General features: G+C 44.6%; 1 long non-coding RNA gene across 1 annotated transcript in view; it reads left to right on the top strand.

The window, feature by feature from the left end:
* The first annotated feature begins 8,298 nt into the window (after positions 1–8,298).
* The window catches only part of LOC130291160 (uncharacterized), a 65,315-nt gene continuing 52,563 nt past the window's right edge, over positions 8,299–21,050 (top strand). Inside the window, exon 1 of the long non-coding RNA XR_008847809.1 lies at positions 8,299–8,361. This is a non-coding gene — a long non-coding RNA (uncharacterized LOC130291160). The remainder of the gene's footprint in view (positions 8,362–21,050) is intronic.

Genomic DNA, 21,050 nt, shown 5'->3' with positions numbered 1-21,050 from the left:
AAAAAAAAAAATTAAATTTTTTACACTAAAATGCTTGTTTTCCCCCAAATTTTACATTTTTACAAGGCATAATAGCAGAAAATACCCCCCCAAAATTTGTAACCCCATCTCTTCTGAGTATGGAAATACCCAATAAGTGGACGTGAAGTGCACTGGGGGCGGACTATAATGCTCAGAAGAGAAGGAGTATCATTGAGCTTTTGGAGAGAGAATTTGGCCATATGCATTTCCAAAGCCCCCCGTGGTGCCAGAACAGTGGACCCCCCCACATGTGACCCCATTTTTTAAAACTACACCCCTCATGGAAGGTAATAAGGGGTGCAGGGAGAATTTACACCCCACTGGCATTTGACGGATCTTTGGAACAGTGGGCTGTGCAAATTAAAAATTTTATTTTTCATTTTCACAGACCCCTGTTTCAAAGATCTCTCAGACACCTGTGGGGTGTAAATGCTCACTGTACCCCTTGTTACATTCCGTGAGGGGTATAGTTTCCAAAATGTGGTCACATCTGGGTATTTATTGTTTTGCACTTATGTCAGAACCGCTGTAAAATCAGCCACCCCTGTGCAAATCACCAATTTAGACCTCAAATTTACATGGTGCACTCTCCCTTCTGAGCCTTGTTGTGCGTCCCCAGAACACTTTGCGCCCACATATGGGGTATCTCCGTCCTCAGGAGAAATTGCGTTACAAATTTTTGAGGCTTTTTTTCTTTTACCGCTTGTGAAATTTTAAAGTATGGGGCAACACCAGTATGTTAGTGTACAAAAATGTTTTTTTTTTTACACTAACATGCTGGTGTAGACCCCAACTTTACCTTTTCATAAGGAGTAAAAGGAGAAAATACCCCCCAAAATTTGTTAGGCAATTTCTCCCGAGTACGGCGATACCCCATATGTGACCCTATTATGTTGCCTTGAAATACGACAGGGCTTCAAAGTGAGAGCGCCATGCGCATTTGAGGCCTAAATTAGGGATTTGCATAGGGGTGGACATAGGGGTATTCTAAGCCAGTGATTCCCAAACAGGGTGCCTCCAGCTGTTGCTAAACTCCCAGCATGCTTGGACAGTCAATGGCTGTCCGGAAATGCTGGGAGTTTTTGTTTTGCAACAGCTGGAGGCTCCGTTTTGGAAACACTGCTGTAGGATACGTTTTTCATTTTTATTGGGGGGGAAGGGGGGGCAGTGTACGTGTGTATATGTAGTGTTTTACTCTTTATTTTATGTTAGTGTAGTGTTTTTAGGTTACATTCACACTGACGGCGGATTACACTGCTAGGAGTTTGAGCTGCGGCTGCAGCAGTGAAGCAGGGAACTCACTGTAATCCGCCACCAGTGTAAATGTAACCTGTACATTCACATGGGAGGGGGGGGGGGAACTACAACTCCCATCATGCACTGACAGAACGTGCATGCTGGGAGTTGTAGTTTTGCAACAGCTGGAGGCACACTGGTTGGAAAATACTGAGTTAGGTAATAGAACCTATTACCTAACTCGGTATTTCCCAACCAGTGTGCCTCCAGCTGTTGCAGAACTACAACTCTCAGCATGTACTGATTGCCAAAGGGAATGCTGGGAGATGTAGTTATGCAACAGCTGGAGGCACGCAAGTACAACTCCCAGCATGCTGAGACAGCCATTTGCTGTTCCTGAATGCTGGGAGTTGTAGTTTTGCAAGATTTAGAGGGGTTCAGGCTGGAGATCACTGACAGTGGTCTCTAAACTGTGGCCCTCCAGATGTTGCAAAACTACAAATCTCAGCATGCTAAGACAGCAAACTGCCAGTGATCTCTAGCCTGAACCCCTCTAAATCTTGCAAAACTACAACTCCCAGCATACACAGCAAACAGGCATGGTGGGAGTTGTAGTTTTGCAACATCTGGAGGGCCACAGTTTAGAGACCACTCTCCAAACTGTCGCCCTGCAGATGTTGCTAGGCAACAGACTCCCGGACACGCGGCGCCATACTCACCTCCACCGCCGCCATGATCACAGCCGCCGCCGTCATCTGGACCTCCGCCGCCGGGTAAGTGATCGCCGCTGCCGCCGCCGCTACTACACGGTTCCCCCCGCTGTGCCCGGACAACGATGGGTGGGCATAGAGGGGGGAACCGAACTTTAACCCCCCCGCCCCCAGTCTGCTATTGGTCGGTCGCTCCGCCGATCAATAGCAGGGATAGGAGGGGTGGCACCCCTGCCACCTCACTCCTATCTCTTCAAGGGGGATCGAGGGTGTCTTGGACACCCTCAATCCCCCTTATTTTATCGCGGCGCCGGCGTTGATGGGCAGGGGGAGAGCGCTCCCCCCTGCAAACACCATAGATGCCGTGATCAGAACTGATCACGGCATCTATGGGGTTAATGCTGCCGGGACCGGCACGATCGCGGCCCCGGCAGCTGCGGTGGGACTCCGGCTGTGATTAACAGCTGAGTCCTGCCAGCGATCTCCTGCGCTGCCCGCGGCAGAGCAGGAGATCGCTTGGACGTATGCATACGTCCATTTGTGCGAAAGTGTAGTTCGCCTGGACGTATGCATATGTCCAATAGCGGGAAGGGGTTAAAGGGGTTCTCCACCATAAGGTGATTTTAGTACATACCCAGCAGACAGTAATGGACATGCTTAGGAAGGATCTGCGCTTGTCTTGGGGCTGTGAGATTATCATAACACTGTGGATAGCTTTTTGTGAACTGGCATTCCCTGTTTGACTTTCTTTTTTGACTACAAATCTCATAATTCCATTTCCCTCCCTCCCACACATCAGCCACCCCAGCCATTCAAACATAAAGGAGCTGCATCCATTCAAAAGACCTGTGGTTTTCAATCAGGGTGCCTACAGCTGTTGCATTAGTTGCAGATTGATCTCTCTCCCACTAAACGATCGCTCCACCCATTGAAGCAGACAGGATCCCTGTCATCAGCTGACTAGTGAGTCAGGTCTCGGCTGCATTGCAAGCTGGGAAAAATCTGAGACAACAGTCATTTTGTATGCTGGTAAAAATAAATATTGGGGTGAAAATCACAGAAGAATTGTGAGAAAACCGTCACACACAGGTACAGACATTATATTATGAACTACACGAACTTTACAGCCCCTGTAGCATAGTCAAATAAAAAAAATTCCTGGAATACCCCTTTAATTGTCTTCACTCCCACTTCACTAGGACTTGAGAACCTGCCAGGGGTGAGTGTTCTGCTCTCTTGAAACTAAACCATTGATTAAACTAAGTGACAACTTTTTTTTTAAAGCTGTTCATCTGCATTATAACCCATAGTTAGTCTTATATAGGTATTTCTAGATATTAAAAAAAGGTTTTCAGACATAAACATTTTGGGGGAGATTCACCAAAAACTGTGCCAAGGAAGAGTGATGCAGTTGCCCATGGCAACCAATCAGATAGCTTTTTTTTTTTTTCATTTTTCACAGGTCTTTTTAAAAATGAAAGAAGCCATCTGATTGGATGCCATGGGCAACTGCACCACTCTTTCTTTGCACAGTTTTTGATAAATCTCCCCCTTTGTGAACATGGCCCTAGCCAATGTTGATACACTGTTTTTTGAGCTGTAACAAAATTGACAAAATCTAAAAACTGTTAAAAGACAAATTGAAAATAAAAACTGCTGAAAATGAGACTGAAAATAAAGGTTTAAAAATTATTTGTGAATACAGTATTTTGGTCAGTATTTTTAACCAAAAACCAGGAGTAGAACCGATTTGCACTTTTTCTTTGATAGTTTCACTGCTAGTTTTGGTTTAAAATACTAAATCCTGAACAAAATATTATATGCGTTTTATCAGATGTTTCCGATGTTTCTTGTACCAAAAGAAAGTATCTTTTTAGTTACTAGTTCTCAAATACTGATACAGAAGGTAAATGGGACATCTTTAAATTAACTCTAAATAACTATACAGCTAAATATATACCAAAGGGGAACAAATATAAACGATTGAAACTAAATCCTACATGGCTGACACATGATGTTAAAAGAGCAATAAACAGCAAAAAAATAGCCTTCAAAAAATACAAATCTGATGGGTCAGCGATAACATTTAAACAGTACAAGGAGCTTAATAAAATCTGTAAAAATGTAATAAAAACAGCAAAAAATCAAAATGAGAGACAGGTGGCCAAAGAAAGCAAAACTAATCCTAAATATTTTTTTAGATATATAAATGCAAAAAAACCAAGGACAGAGCATGTAGGACCCCTTAATAATGATAATGGGGAGGTTGTCACAGGCGATCAAGAGAAGGCGGAGCTACTGAATGGGTTCTTTAGTTCTGTATACACTATGGAAGAAGGAGCTGACATTGGCCAGGTCAGTGCTGGTAACACATCATGTACAGGTCAGTGCTGGTAACACATCATGTAATGTACTGAACTGGCTTAATGTAGAGATGGTACAAGGTAAGTTAAGTGATATAAATGTAAGCAAATCTCCAGGGCCAGATGGACTACACCCAAGAGTTCTTAGAGAGGTAAGTTCAGTAATATCTGTACCCCTGTTCATGATATTTAGAGATTCTCTGGTGTCTGGTATTGTGCCAAGGGACTGGCGCAAGGCGAATGTGGTGCCAATCTTCAAAAAGGGCTCTAGGTCTTCCCCAGGAAACTATAGACCGGTAAGTTTAACGTGCATTGTGGGTAAATTGTTTGAAGGACTTATAAGGGATTACATACAGGAATACATAGGGGATAATTGTATTATAAGTGATAGCCAGCATGGGTTTACTAAGGATAGAAGTTGTCAAACCAATCTAATTTGCTTTTATGAAGAGGTGAGTAGAAGCCTTGACAGAGGAATGGCTGTGGATATAGAGGGGGGCTGTGTATATAGAGGGGGGGCTGTGGATATAGAGGGGCTGTGGATATAGAGGGGGGCTCTGTATATAGAGGAATGGCTGTGGATATAGTGTTTCTGGATTTTGCTAAAGCATTTGATACTGTCCCTCATAGACGTCTGACAGGTAAGTTAAGGTCTTTGGGTTTGGAAATTTTAGTTTGTAACTGGATTGAACACTGGCTCATGGATCGTACCCAGAGAGTGGTGGTCAATGATTCGTACTCTGATTGGTCCCCGGTTATTAGTGGTGTACCCCAAGGTTCAGTACTGGGACCGCTGTTGTTTAATTTATTTATCAATGATATAGAGGATAGTATTAACAGCTCTGTTTCTATCTTTGCAGATGACACCAAGCTTTGTAGCACGGTACAGTCTATAGAGGATGTGCATAAGTTACAAGATGACTTGGATAGACTAAGTGTCTGGGCATCCACTTGGCAAATGAGGTTCAATGTGGATAAATGTAAAGTTATGCATCTGGGTACTAATAACCTGCATGCGTCGTATGTCTTAGGGGGGATTAAACTGGCAGAGTCACTGGTAGAGAAGGATCTGGGTGTACTTGTAGATCACAGACTACAGAATAGCATGCAATGTCAGGCTGCTGCTTCCAAAGCCGGCAGGATATTGTCATGTATCAAAAGAGGCATGGACTCAAGGGACAGGGACATAATACTCCCCCTTTATAAAGCATTGGTACGGCCTCACCTGGAATATGCTGTTCAGTTTTGGTCACCTGTCCATAAAAGGGACACTGCGGAGTTGGAAAGGGTGCAGAGACGCGCGACTAAACTAATATGGGGCATGGAACATCTTAGCTATGAGGAGCGATTAAAGGAGTTACAATTGTTTAGTCTTGAGAAGAGACGTTTAAGGGGGGATATGATAAACGTATATAAGTATATTAATGGCCCATACAAAAAATATGGAGAAAAACTGTTCCAGGTTAAACCCCCCCAAAGGACGAGGGGGCACTCCCTCCGTCTGGAGAAAAAAAAGTTTAGTCTCAAGGGGCGACACGCCTTCTTTACCGTGAGGACTGTGAATTTATGGAACGGTCTACCTCAGGAACTGGTCACAGCAGGAACAATTAACAGCTTTAAAACAGGATTAGATACATTCCTGGAACAAAATAAGATTAATGCTTATGAAGAAATATAAAATCTCATCCCTTCCCCAATATCGCGCCACACCCCTACCCCTTAATTCCCTGGTTGAACTTGATGGACATATGTCTTTTTTCGACCGTACTAACTATGTAACTATGTAACTATGTATAGTTGAGTACCCGGCATTGCCTGTTTTTTCCTTCCTAATCCTTTTTGGGGAGGAAAATCAACAAAGGAGGAAGCTTTTGACTTCATATCCCGTCCTCATATATTGTTGTCATATCCCAACCCCATATCCCGTCCTCATATCCCGTCCTCATATCCCATCCTCATATCTCAACCTCATATCCCGTCCTCCTATCCCGTCCTCCTATCCCGTCCTCCTATCCCGTCCTCCTATCCCTTCCTCATAGCCCGACCCCATATCCCATCCCCATATCTTGACCTCCTATCTTGACCTCCTATCTTGACCTCCTATCTTGACCTCCTATCTTGACCTCCTATCTTGACCTCCTATCCTGACCTCCTATCCTGACCTCCTATCCCGTCCTCATATCCCGACCTCATATCCCGACCTCATATCCCGACCTCATATCCCGACCTCATATCCCGACCTCATATCCCGACCTCATATCCCGACCTCATATCCCGACCTCATATCCCGACCTCATATCCCGACCTCATATCCCGACCTCATATCCCGACCTCATATCCCGACCTCATATCCCGACCTCATATCCCGACCTCATATCCCGACCTCATATCCCGACCTCATAGCCCGACCTCATAGCCCGTCCTCATAGCCCGTCCTCATAGCCCGTCCTCATAGCCCGTCCTCATAGCCCGTCCTCATAGCCCGTCCTCATAGCCCGTCCTCATAGCCCGTCCTCATAGCCCGTCCTCATAGCCCATCCTCATAGCCCATCCTCATAGCCCATCCTCATAGCCCATCCTCATAGCCCATCCTCATAGCCCATCCTCCTATACCGACCTCCTATCCCTTCCTCATAGCCCGACCCCATATCCTGTCCCCATATCCCATCCCCATATCTTGACCTCCTATCCTGACCTCATATCCTGTCCTCATATCCCGTCCTCATATCCCTACCTCCTATCCCTACCTCCTATCCCATCCTCCTATCCCATCCTCATATCCCATCCTCATATCCCATCCTCATATCCCATCCTCATATCCCATCCTCATATCCCATCCTCATATCCCGTCCTCATATCCCGTCCTCATATCCCGTCCTCATATCCCGTCCTCATATCCCGTCCTCATAGCCTATCCTCATATCCCGTCCTCCTATCCCGTCCTCCTATCCCGTCCTCCTATCCCGTCCTCCTATCCCGTCCTCCTATCCCGTCCTCCTATCCCGACCTCATATCCCTTCCTCATATCACTTCCTCATATCCCTTCCTCATAACCCGACCCTATATCCTGTCCCCATATCCCATCCCCATATCTTGTCCTCATATCCCCGACCTCATATGCCAACCTCATATCCCGTCTTCATATCCCAAGCTCATGTCCCGTCCTCATATCTCGAGCTCATATCCCATCCAAATATCCCGACCTCATATCCTGTCCTCATATCCCATTCTCATGCCCCTTCCTCATATCCCGTCCTCATATCCCGTCCTCATATCCCGTCCTCATATCCCATCCTCATATCCCATCCTCATATCCCATCCTCATATCCCGGCCTCATATCCCGGCCTCATATCCCGTGACTCATATGGTGTCCTCATATCCTGTCGTTATGTCCCATCCTCATATGTCCCATCCTGATTTACTATTGTAAACCCAACATGTTTTGTCAGGTTGTGCGCTAGAATTTGCGCCAGAATTGAAAAAACCCGACAAACTCTCCATTTTACTCAGAAACACAAAAAAGGGGCCTGGTCGTCTGGAAAACGGGGAGTGGCCACCAAAAAGGGGGGCGTGTCACCAACATTTTCACAAAAACACAACATATTTACTAAGGTTTCCACATAAAATGTGGTGGATTTAAGCTGAGGAAAACCCTACAGATCAGAACATGTGTATAAAAAGCAAAATGTAGGGAAAGTGGGAAATGTAGGGAAACCTTAGTAAATACCGTGGAAAAAAATTGTAGGGAATTAAAACCCACAAAGAAACCTACACAACACTCAGTAAATCAGGGCCATTGAGGTTTATATATATAGATTGGGGGAGATTTATCAAAACCCGTCCAGAGGAAAAGTTGCCCAGTTGCCCATAGCAACCAATCAGATCACTTCTTTCATTTTTAACAAGACCTCTGCAAAATCAAAATGAAAGAAGCAATCTGATTGGTTGCTATGGGCAACTGGGTAACTTTTCCTCTGGACGGGTTTTGATAAATCTCCCCAATTGTGGATTGTAATGGACAAAACTGCTGGTAATACATTCTTTGTATTATTTAACTACTGTTATTTCAGAAAAATTAAATTTTTTGAGCAAATGACTAGAGATGAGCGAACTTCCAGTAATTCGATTGGTTGCGAACTTCTCGGCTCGGCAGTTGCTGACTTTATCCTGCATAAATTAACTCAGCTTTCAGGTGCTCCGGTGGCTGGAGACTCTTTCCTAGGACTGTATCCACCTTTTCCAGCCACCGGAGCACCTGAAAGCTGAACTAATTTAGGCAGGATAAAGTCAGCAACTGCCGAGCCGAGAAGTTTGTGACAAATCGAATTACTGTAAATTCGCTCATCTCTACAAATGACAGTTACAAGAAAATGACCATGTTTTTTGCGGTAAAAAATGAAAACTGTATGTGAATATGACCTTAACAGGGTACTCTAGCATTTTACATCTTATCCCTTATCTACAGGATATAGGATACTGGTAAGTGTCTGATCACGGGGTTCTGACCGCTATTCTTGCTAATCTCTGGCTCTCCCATAGAGATGCATGAAGGGGTTGTGTCGACCCTGCTCCATGGCCAAGGAGAGCCAGAGCGGCAGTCCGGAGATTGCAGGTGGTCCGACAGCTGGGATAGGGGATAATATGTAAACGCTAGGGTACCCCTTTAGTGGCTGTTCATGGAAGACTCATCCAAGAGATCACAAAAAGAACACACAACATCTAAAGAACTAAGGCAGTGTTCATTACAGAACCCTGAGAAAGGTATTAGGCGAAAGTGGCATCCATGGCAGAGTTCCAAGTTGCTCTCTACCAAAAAATCCTGAAAGAGAATGTCCGGCCATCAGTTTGTTATCTCAAAGCTGAAGCACAATTGGGTTCTGCAGTAGGACAATGATCTAAAACACACCAGCAGGTTTACCACTGAATGGCTTAAAAAACAAAATAAAGGTTTTGGAGTGGCCTAGCAAAGTCCGATATCAATCAGACTGAGGTGCTGTGGCATGACCTTAAAGGGGTACCCCGGTGCTTAGACATCTTATCCCCTATCCAAAGGATAGGGGATAAGATGCCTGATCGCAGGAGTCCCGTCACTGGGGACCCCCATGATCCTGCACTCGGCATCACGTTTGTAATCAGTCCCCGGAGCGTGTTCGCTCCGGGACTGATTACCGGCGACTACAGGGCGGGCGGCGCGTGACGTCACGGCTCCGCCCCAGTGTGATGTTATGCTCCGCCCCTCAATGCAAGCCTACGGGAGGGGGCGTGACAGCTGTCACGCCCCCTCCCGTAGGCTTGCATTGAGGGGCGGAGGCGTGACATCACGCGGGGGTGGAGGCGTGACGTCACACACTGCCGGCCCTGTGGTCGTCGGTAATCAGACCCGGAGCGAACATGCTCCGGGGACTGATTACAAACGGGGTGCCGCATGCAAGATCACGGGGGTCCCCAGCGGCGGGACTCCTGCGATCAGGCATCTTATCCCCTATCCTTTGGATAGGTGACAAGATGTCTAAGCACCGGAGTACCCCTTTAAAAAGGCAGGTCATGTTCGAAAACCCTCCAGTGGATGACACAACTAGTAAATTGGTTTAGACGACAATTACTTTTTCACATAGGACCATGAAAGTTCAGATGGCTTTTTTTTTTCCATAGTAAATGAAATGGTGACTTGAAAACTGCATTTAGTGTTAACTTAGGTTATATTTATGTAATACTAGCTGAGTACCCGGCATTGCCCGGTTTTTCCTTCCTAATCCCTGTTGGGGAGGAAAATAAACAAAGGAGGAAGCTTTTGACTTCATATCCTGTCCTCATATATTCTTGTCATATCCCAACCTCCTATCCTGACCTCCTATCCCGTCCTCCTATCTGGAAGTTTTTGTGGAACATACACACACATATACACACACATACATTTGTGGTCGGATTCTTATATGTACCGTAGGTAGGGTACCTCTTGCATGAATAATTAGGCCTGGGGTGTGCCTGGGTGGCCGTGAAGGGTATCCTAGAGAAGGGGGATACCCTGAGAGTGACTGTAGAAAAAAAAGGGGAAGGGAGGGTGGGGACATTTTGCATGCTGGCAACAGCACCTGTGTGGATCAGGTGGGTATATAAAGACCAGACTCCTCCCACAAATTAGGTTAACTGTTTCAGCTAACCTCCACTTGTGGTCGGATTCTTATATGTACCGTAAGTAGGGTACCACTTGCATGAATAATTAGGCCTGGGGTGTGCCTGGGTGGCCGTGAAGGGTATCCTAGAGAAGGGGGCAAAAATACCTCAGTTAGGTAATACATGAATTAATGGTTAAGCATAACCTACGTCATATGAACCCAAGATAACAGACAAAATACTCCAGTTAACAGCCGGAGGTTGGAACGTGTCAATGGAACAGAGCAATAACAGTGCCCTTAACTTACTTAACATCTAAGTGATAACTGACAAAGAGAAGCCCCTACCCAGAAGCTGGCGCAGCTGTTATGGAGCCGAAGCCAAGATAAATTTCTAGATATACCACTTGGCACTACTAGACCCATAGCACCTACAAGAATGGTACTACCAGGGTGCGCATGGATAGAGGTAACCCAAGTGTCAAATATAGAAAATGTCAAAGTGCTAGATAGACAGAAGGTACAATGAGTCGGTTAGAAAAGTGGCCAAAACACAAACGTCAGTTGGTATTTAGATAGGTAGTGTCAGAAGAAGATCTGAAAAGTGTCCCGAGCTACACATATAAGTAATCCTATTGAACCATGCCATACATAAAGTGACAACAACAGACCCGCATAGAAAAAACATAAAAGTATATAACATACTTAACCTGAGGTTTCGTGTACCAGTAAGGTAGTCTCCTCATACTTGCAGGTGTAAAGAAGATTATTACTGCTGCGCCCTGAGGCTTATTGCAAAAGAAAATATACATGACCAGCAGGTTACAAAGACCGATAAGGGTAAATTCCCCAACAGGTACACACAACAAGACATGAACAAGCTGAACCCACATCAAAGAACTTAACACTAAGACGTGTACAACTAAGACCACAATCAGACACATAGTAACAAACATAAGAGCAAGATAGAGATTGCAACAACATGAGGCTCGTGGACTGAAACTGCCTCAGACAGAATCGTATGAAACGCAGAAACGGAAACAACATGAGGCTCGTGGACTGAATCTGCCTCGGACAGAATCGTATGAAATGCAGAAACGGAAACAACATGAGGCTCGTGGACTGACAGTGCAATCTGCCTCGGGCAAAATCGCTAGAAACGGAAACAACACGAGGCTCGTTGATTGTCAAGCAATCTGCCTCTCACAGGGGCGTAAGTAACGTAGAAAAACAAATGACAAGAGGCTCGTGGATTGATGATACAATCTGCCCCAAACAAGAACGTTTGTAATGTACAAAGGAATGACAACAATACGAAGGCTCGAGGATTGTCGGGCAGTCTCTCTCTCCCAGGGACATGTGACGTACGAAAGGCATGCAAAGAGACAGCTTAACACTTACCTGGAATGGCAAGGTCGAACTGACTGTAACAAGGCATATGTAATGACCAAAAAGGAAACTATAAAGATGAAGCTTTACGGATTCACGACAGCATTTAGCCTCCAACCACATTGAACACATAGCGCTAAGACTTAAAGCAACCTAGCGTACATAAAGTAAGATAAAACAAAAGAGCTGAAACAACAGAAGGGGACAATAAACTAGAAGACGTACACTGTAAGGAATTGTATGCGTATTACCCTGTAGGGAACCATATATATGTCCCACTGTAGGGAACCGTTGACGCATGGTATATCCCTTGAAGTAACGTAAGCACTGTATAACATGAGCTATCTGCCTCTAACAGGGGCGTGTGTCACGTACGGACAAAAGACAACAATAGGTTCGTGGATTGACGATACAATCTGCCCAAAATGAGAACATTTATAATATACAAAGGAATTACAAAGATATGAGGCTTCTCTCTCATGAGAGCGTGTGACGTACAAAAGGCATGTAAAGTGATGACTTAAAGCTTACCTGGAACGGCGAGGTCAACCTGGCTGTAACAAGGCGTGTATAATGACCAGAAACTAAACTATAAAGATGAGGCTTTACGGATTGACGATAGCAATCAGCCTTCAACCACACTGAACGTATGGCACTAAGAGGTAAAACAACCAAGCGTACATAACGTGACAGCTGAAACAAAAGAACGGGAGAATAACTATGAAGCGTATACTGTAAGGAACTCTATGCGTATTACCCTGTAGGGAAATGTATGCATGTGACACTGAAGGTAACCGTATGTATGTGACACTGAAGGTAACCGTATGTATGTGACACTGAAGGTAACCGTATGTATGTGACACTGAAGGGAACCGTATGTATGTGACACTGAAGGTAACCGTATGTATGTGACACTGAAGGGAACCGTATGTATGTGACACTGAAGGTAACCGTATGTATGTGACACTGAAGGGAACCGTATGTATGTGACACTGAAGGGAACCGTATGTATGTGACACTGAAGGGAACCGTATGTATGTGACACTGAAGGGAACCGTATGTATGTGACACTGAAGGGAACCGTATGTATGTGACACTGAAGGGAATCGTATGTGACACTGAAGGGAACCGTATGTATGTGACACTGAAGGGAACCGTATGTATGTGACACTGAAGGGAACCGTATGTATGTGACACTGAAGGTAACCGTATGTATGTGACACTGAAGGGAACCGTATGTATGTGACACTGAAGGGAACCGTATGTATGTGACACTGAAGGGAACCGTATGTGACACTGAAGGGAACCGTATGTATGTGACACTGAAGGGAACCGTATGTATGTGACACTGAAGGGAACCGTATGTATGTGACACTGAAGGTAACCGTATGTATGTGACACTGAAGGTAACCGTATGTATGTGACACTGAAGGGAACCGTATGTATGTGACACTGAAGGGAACCGTATGTATGTGACACTGAAGGGAACCGTATGTATGTGACACTGAAGGGAACCGTATGTATGTGACACTGAAGGGAACCGTATGTATGTGACACTGAAGGGAACCGTATGTATGTGACACTGAAGGTAACCGTATGTATGTGACACTGAAGGTAACCGTATGTATGTGACACTGAAGGGAACCGTATGTGACACTGAAGGGAACCGTATGTATGTGACACTGAAGGTAACCGTATGTATGTGACACTGAAGGTAACCGTATGTATGTGACACTGAAGGGAACCGTATGTATGTGACACTGAAGGGAACCGTATGTATGTGACACTGAAGGGAACCGTATGTATGTGACACTGAAGGGAACCGTATGTATGTGACACTGAAGGGAACCGTATGTATGTGACACTGAAGGGAACCGTATGTATGTGACACTGAAGGTAACCGTATGTATGTGACACTGAAGGGAACCGTATGTATGTGACACTGAAGGTAACCGTATGTATGTGACACTGAAGGTAACCGTTAACGTTGAAGCATGGTATATCACTTGAAGTAATGTAAGCACCGTATAACATCTCCGAAAACAACAAAGCCCTGTATATAAGCTTACAGTAGTGTAAACCCTGAACAACATTAATGTTCAGCAGAACAGCTAAATTAACCACTAATACACAGTATATATAAGCCACAGTAAAACGCAATTACCAGCAATAGAACACAGGCCCATATGTCAGCTAAAATAATGTTAAATGCCCAGTATATCTGCTACAGTAACATAAGCCCCAAGTAACATTAATGTACCGTATATCAGTTAATTAACACTAACGCATAGCATATGGACACTTGTTATGTAATGCAAATTATCAGCTATAGTAACATAAGCACCGTATGACCACTATAGGGACATTAATGCACCACATGACAGCTATGGAAACGTAACACAGCATCGGCTATATTAAGACAAAGCCCAGTAAATCAACTATACCAAACGAGCACAGTACACACGCTATGGTATCAACGTCTGGTACTACAAACCAATATAACGTGAAGCATGGTATCAGCTCAGGTAACACATGCCACCGGAACTATTGTAGCATAAATGTCAGTGTCATGTATGTACAATGTGACCGCTCCAGAAAGGTATACATCATTTTATGCGTAATGTGCCTGCTATAGGAATATTTGCGTAGTGTGAACGTTATGGGGTAGAATGAATCATGTTCAATGAGAAACATAAGAGTAACATGACAGCGCTGAACTTGAAAAACGTAACCACAAGCCATGAAAACAATACTGTAAGAAACATATGCAGGTCACATTGAAGGAAGATGCACATGTTACACCGCTAGGGAAACATAAGCACGTACACCGAGTAGGAACCTGAGTAATACACTGTTGAACGCAGGCGTGGTATACTGTGTGGGATATCAGCAAGGAACACTATGTGGAAGGTAGGCGTGGTATACTGTGTGGGAACGTATGGCAGTACGCGGTTTTGCTTGTTACCTGCTGTTGAAACCGAGTGGAAACGCAATCATGGTGGTGTAGTTGTGTAGAATGTAGCCGTGACACAGGAAGCCAAGTGATGTCAGTACCTGGCTGAAATGAATACGTGTTATCTTGTGTGAACCGTATGCGTGATAAATGCAGGAAAACATGGCGTGTATGGTAACGAAACACAGAAGGCTGTAAGGAAACATACGTGTGGAGAACCATGTGGTAATGTCAACAAGGACATCCCTATCACACCTGACCTCCAACATGAGTAAATGTAAAAGCAATGCCATGATAACAGCCTAACATACTAGACCTGAGAACCATGAGAGTCATGCTGTGACAGCTTAAAAACCTGACCTGCATACATTAATGAAAGCCTAACGTGACATAACTAAAAACCAAGACAAATGTGACAATAAAGCTATGAAACAACTGCTGAAGTATATTCTATGGTTACATAACCCATACATGACTACGTGTATGTAATTATAAACTATAGAAGTTATAAGAATGGTAACATAAAACAGTATAATAGAGACATATGATGTATCTACGATAAGTGACATAACCACGGTGATATATAACAGTATACTGATGGCAACTTACATGGTATATACTAAGGTATGTATACATGGTGTACATGTAACTGACAAACACAGTAAATAAATGCACTGGTGATGTATAACAGTACAATGTATAATGACAATTTATACATGGCCTATAATCGATGACATGTCTGAGATAGAGATTGGTCCTGGGCTGCAGCATAAAAGAGCATACAGATGGGGAGACGCAGCAGGAGAGACTGCAGCGAGGGGACAGAATGGAGAGCGGTTGTGAGCATGAAACTGGATTACACCAGGTCACATATGAAGGAAAAATAATCGCGTAAATGTAAGAACAGTCAAAACAACACTGAAATATGGAGGCCCCCAACACCTGGAGATTCACAGCCTATGCTGCTCTGTCAGCCCAAACACATCCTCCTGCTGCAGTCAATTATTTGTATAAGCCACAGCTGTGACCTCCTATGAGTGATCTTTGCAGACTAAGAGACTGAGGCAGGAAAGAGTTAACCTCAAGCTGAAATATGCAAATTACCTCACGGCCAGCAGGCCAGGGCTGGAGCCTGCACAGCTACATGTGCTTACTGCATGTTTACTGCATATTGTAGGAGCGAGATGTAGCTACTTCACAGCCTGCAGCGTAAAAGGTACCTTAACACATTACTGTATTCCTTGCATCATAGTTAGGCTAGCAAACAGTGCCTCTCTGCAACATATGCAATCAACCCTCCCGCCAAAACCACAGCATCCGGTGCAAAGACATCTTGCCTGCTGGCGACAGCACCTGTGTGGATCAGGTGGGTATATAAAGACCAGACTCCTCCCACAAATTAGGTTAACTGTTTCAACTAACCTCCACATATATACACACACACACACGTTGAGTTTTATATATATATATATATATATATATATATATATATATATATATATATATATATAGATTAACATTGTTTATTGTTTGATGATCTGAAACATTGAAGTGTGACATCAGGAAGGGGCAAATACTTTTTTTTACAGCTCTGTATGACTCCTTGATTCTAAAGGACATATATGGTGATAGAAAAAATTGTCACCTTGTTTTCTCTTTGCCATAAAAAGGCACAGGGACTATAAGGACCTCACCCTAAACAGTACACCCTACCTCAGGTTCCTGGACTCCTGTTAGTGTAATATAGAGGAATTGGAATTGTGGTAAGCCTCGGGGGGTGTAGGGTAGTTGGGGTGTTGCTGTAGTATATGAGGGGTTAATTTAACCCTTGTCACTCGTGACGCCAGGATGAGGGTTAAAACTCTGAGGTAATGCTGGGCCTATCGCCACCCTTCCCTAGAGCAATAGGTGAGTGTAGAATAACGGATTGTCCACAACCGGTGCTGAACTGAAAAACTTGTAGAAACTTTACTGAAGATTTTCTGTACATGCAGTAACAGTCCAGATAACAGAGTCTATATACAGCACGGCAATGACTGACAGTCGGTTGGGACCGGTAAGTTCTCTTTGGAATTGGATTGGTTGGTTTAGGTCCAGTGATCTTGCGAAGATTTCGGGGAATTGTAATAACTCACAATTTGGATTATGGCCGAGACCGCAAGGCTTTGGCCTAGTGGTTGCCGATGACAGCTGTGCAGATCCTACCTCATCAGCAGCCCACGAGGAAAGAGAGAGATTAATGGCCTCAGCTCCCTTATATGGGCAGGGGCAGGGCCGTTTTAGATTGGGCCATGTCAGCTGTCACTCACTCAGCTGTCACCAAAGGTCCTTTAGCAAACCATAGAGTTCTGTGAACCAAGTCACATGACCCGCAGGTCCTGCGACGCTAACAAGGTAGGCATCTTAAATATACATATTTACACTTTTATTTACACAAATTTTAGCTAACTGAGGGGTGACGAGGGGTTAACTAAAGAAGAGGACCCCCACTGTTCCTAGGGACTCTGACTTTTGGGACCCCACCACAAGGTACGGTATGAAATACGGTACCGGGACTCCGCAGAATTAAAGGGGTACTCCACCCCTAGACATCTTATCTCCTATCCAAAGGATAGGGGATAAGATGTCTGATCGCGGGGGTCCCGCCGCTGGGGACCCCGCAATATAGCATGCGGCACCCACCTGTTTCTGCTCCGGAAGCGCTGGAGGGTCTAGGTCGCGACCACCGGAACGGAAGTCCGTGATGTCATGACTCCGCCCCCGTGTGACATCACGCCCCGTCCCCTCAATGCAATTCTATGGATGGAGTCGTGACGTCACGGACTTCCGTTCCGGTGCTCGGGACCCAGACCCTACAGGGCTTCCGGAGTAGAAACAGGTGGGTGCCGCATGCTATATTGTGGGGGTCCTCAGCGGAGGGATCCCCGCGATCAGACATCTTATCCCCTATCCTTTGGATAGTCGATATGATGTCTAGGGGGGGAGTACCCTTTTAAGGATTTAACTCTCATCACACCTGAAGTCTGGATTAAATCTACAAGGTTGTCCTTACACCAGGTTTACCACATTTTTGTGGTAGAAGTATTTTACCTCCAGACATGAAACAATCCAGTTTCCTGTTCCATAGTCCCTCTTCTGTCCTGCAGATGTCGCCATTGTATCCTAAAATAGCGAAAAGACGCTTGAGCGTGAGGACAGATACAGAATTAGTGATGTTTTAGGATTTCCATGACAAAGACTGCATCAATGTGTTATGGGCCGAACACGCTATTAAGATAAGGAGGTTATGTGCAAGACCATGGAGATTCTGAAAAACCAGGGGACACAGATAATATCATGAGAACCAAGGGCAGCTCTACATCACAGCAAATGGAAATAATCCAGTAGATACGAGTCCTTTACATGTCCTCTCTGTCACTACTGCTATCTCAAGAGTGTATCATTAATGGGATTGGATACAAGTTGGTAAAGCATACAGAATTTACAATATAAATCGAGATAAACATGTCCTTAGGATTACATTAGTCCAATGTAGATTAAAAGAATTGTCATTTTGGACTTTATGGCACCTGTCATAGACATAAGGACTCAGACCATTTTGGCCTTAAGGACTCAGACAATTTAATTTTTACGTTTTCATTTTTTCCTCCTCGCCTTCTAAAAATCATAACTCTTTTATATTTTCATCCACAGACTAGTATGAGGGCTTGTTTTTTGCGCGACCAGTGGTCCTTTGTAATGACATAACTCATTATATCATAAAATGTATGGCGCAACCAAAAAACACTATTTTTGTGGGGAAATTAAAACAAAAAACGCAATTTTGCTAATTTTGGAAGGTTTCGTTTTCACGCCGTACAATTTATGGTAAAAACGACGTGTGTTCTTTATTCTGAGGGTCAATACGATTAAAATGATACCCATTATTACATACTTTTCTATTATTTTTGCGCTTAAAAAAAATCACAAACTTTTTAACCAAATTAGTACGGTTATAATCCCTTTATTTTGATGACCTCTAACTTTTTTATTTTTCCGTATAAGCAGCGGTATGGGGGCTCATTTTTTGCGCCATGATCTGTACTTTTTTTTGATACCACATTTGCATATAAAAAACTTTTAATACATTTTTTCTAATTTTTTTTTAATAAAATGTATTAAAAAAGTAGGAATTTTGGACTTTTTTTTTTCGTTCACGCCGTTCACCATACGGGATCATTAACATTTTATTTTAATAGTTCGGACATTTACGCACGCGGCGATACCAAATATGTCTATAAAAAAAATTACGCTTTTTGGGGGTAAAATAGGAAAAAACGGACTATTCGAGTGTAAAAAAAAAAAAAGAAAAAAATGCAAAAGTAAAAGTAAAAAAAAAGTGAAAAATCCCCTCCCCCAATAAAAAAATTGGGGGAGGGGATTTTTCACTTTTTTTTTACTTTTACATTATTTTACTTTTTTTTTCACACTCGAATAGTCCCCATAGGGGACTATTCATAGCAATACCATGATTGCTAATACTGATCTGTTCTATGTATAGGACATAGAACAGATCAGTGTTATCGGCGATCTTCTGCTCTGGTCTGCTCGATCACAGACCAGAGCAGGGGACCTCCGTGCGGCGTTCTGAATGATCGGATCCCCGCAGCAAATCGCGCACTGCCGCAGATGCCGGGATCTGTATTGATCCCGGCACCTGAGGGGTTAATGGCGGACGCCCGCGAGATCGCGGGCGTCGGCCATTGCCGGCGGGTCCCTGGCTGCGATCAGCAGCCGGGATCAGCCGCGCATGACACGGGCATCGCTCCGATGCCCGCGGTTATGCACAGGACGTAAATGTATGTCCTGGTGCGTTAAGTACCACCGCACCAGGACGTACATTTACGTAGTGCGTCCTTAAGGGGTTAAATGCATACTCCAGAAGCTTTTCCTAGCTTTTTATGACATACAGTGCATTTGAAAAGTCTTTAGACCCTTTTGCTTTCAATTTTTTTTTATGTTGCAGCCTTGTGCTAAAATACAAGAGACATCTTTGCTAGCTTATTATAAAGGTGTGGTGGCCCAGTACAGGAGGTGTTGCCAAGTGCTCCTGCTGTCCTGTCAGGCAGCCTCTTTCAGTCTCCCCAAGGCCCCCTGCACTTGTTTTCCCTTTGTAAATATGTTTTACCGTGTAAAGTGTTATAAAATGTAATGTTGCTTTAAGAGTTATACCATGTGATATGTCATGTGATTGTTACCCAGGAGGTACCAGTGACCAGGTGATCCCAAGAGTGACCTATGGGCTCCCTGCTAGTCTCCCCCTTATTTTTAAACCCTGGGAGGAGATAGCTCTCTCTCTCTCTCTTTTCTCGCTCTCTTTGAGCTCTGCTCTTCTGCTGATGTCCAGTGCAGTCGTGCATAGTGTGTGTGTCCAGAGTGTTGGAGACCTCAGAGTCCAGTCCTGCAGCCGCCATCAAGTCACGTAAGATAAAGTCACAGCTTTATGAGTCAAGTCAGTCCCTGTCATCTGTCAAGTCAGCGTGGTCTGCATTCAATTGTCCAGTCCTACTACAGGTCCCAGTACTGCGTCACTGGTCACCTCCTTGGGCCCTGGCTGAACTGTATAGACTTTACCAACTGTCTACCCTCAGCAAAGATACCGTTGTCCTTAACTTGGCGTCGGAGTCTTTATTGCCCCCCGTGCTTAGCCCAGGATCCAGCTGTATACCTTCGGTTGGTTTTAGGCTGAACCAGGCCCTGGTGTCACAAATACAAGGGGTTAATGCCATCTGCCCCTAGGGTAACAACATCTGCCCTCATTACACCCCGCTAGCACAACTATTGGTGTCCTACGAACAGGATACGGGTGTGCGCCTTATGCCACAAGTCCTACCCCCTAGTCTGAACTGTGTCCAATATTGTCTGCAAAAAACGCATGCCGATGTGATTTAAGTCTGCGCCAAAAAGTGTATGGGACTTTGCAAGTGAAAAGTGTTTTACTCGTGGCACAGAGGGGGAGGTGAAGAAAAGACTGTTATTTGCTTTCGTGGATTAGAGAGAGTCAGTACCTGAAAGGGTTAATCGGGTCCGGTGTTTCCCGCGCGCAAGCCGTCGCAGCTCCGCCCCATCATCCCCAGCCGTGACGCCTCTCCTGCACAGTGAGGAGGAGCCAAAGAGCCGCCCTGTGTTGCGCAGGGGAAGACTTTGCCGATCGGACCAAAACAGGAAGTTCCCTGTGCGCAGCAACATTGGAGGTCCGGCGGCTGCGTCCAACTCCGCTGTCTT

This window comes from Hyla sarda, chromosome 9 (genome assembly GCF_029499605.1).
Source record: "Hyla sarda isolate aHylSar1 chromosome 9, aHylSar1.hap1, whole genome shotgun sequence".
NCBI lineage: Eukaryota > Metazoa > Chordata > Amphibia > Anura > Hylidae > Hyla > Hyla sarda.
This window is presented reverse-complemented; position numbering and strand designations above follow the sequence as displayed.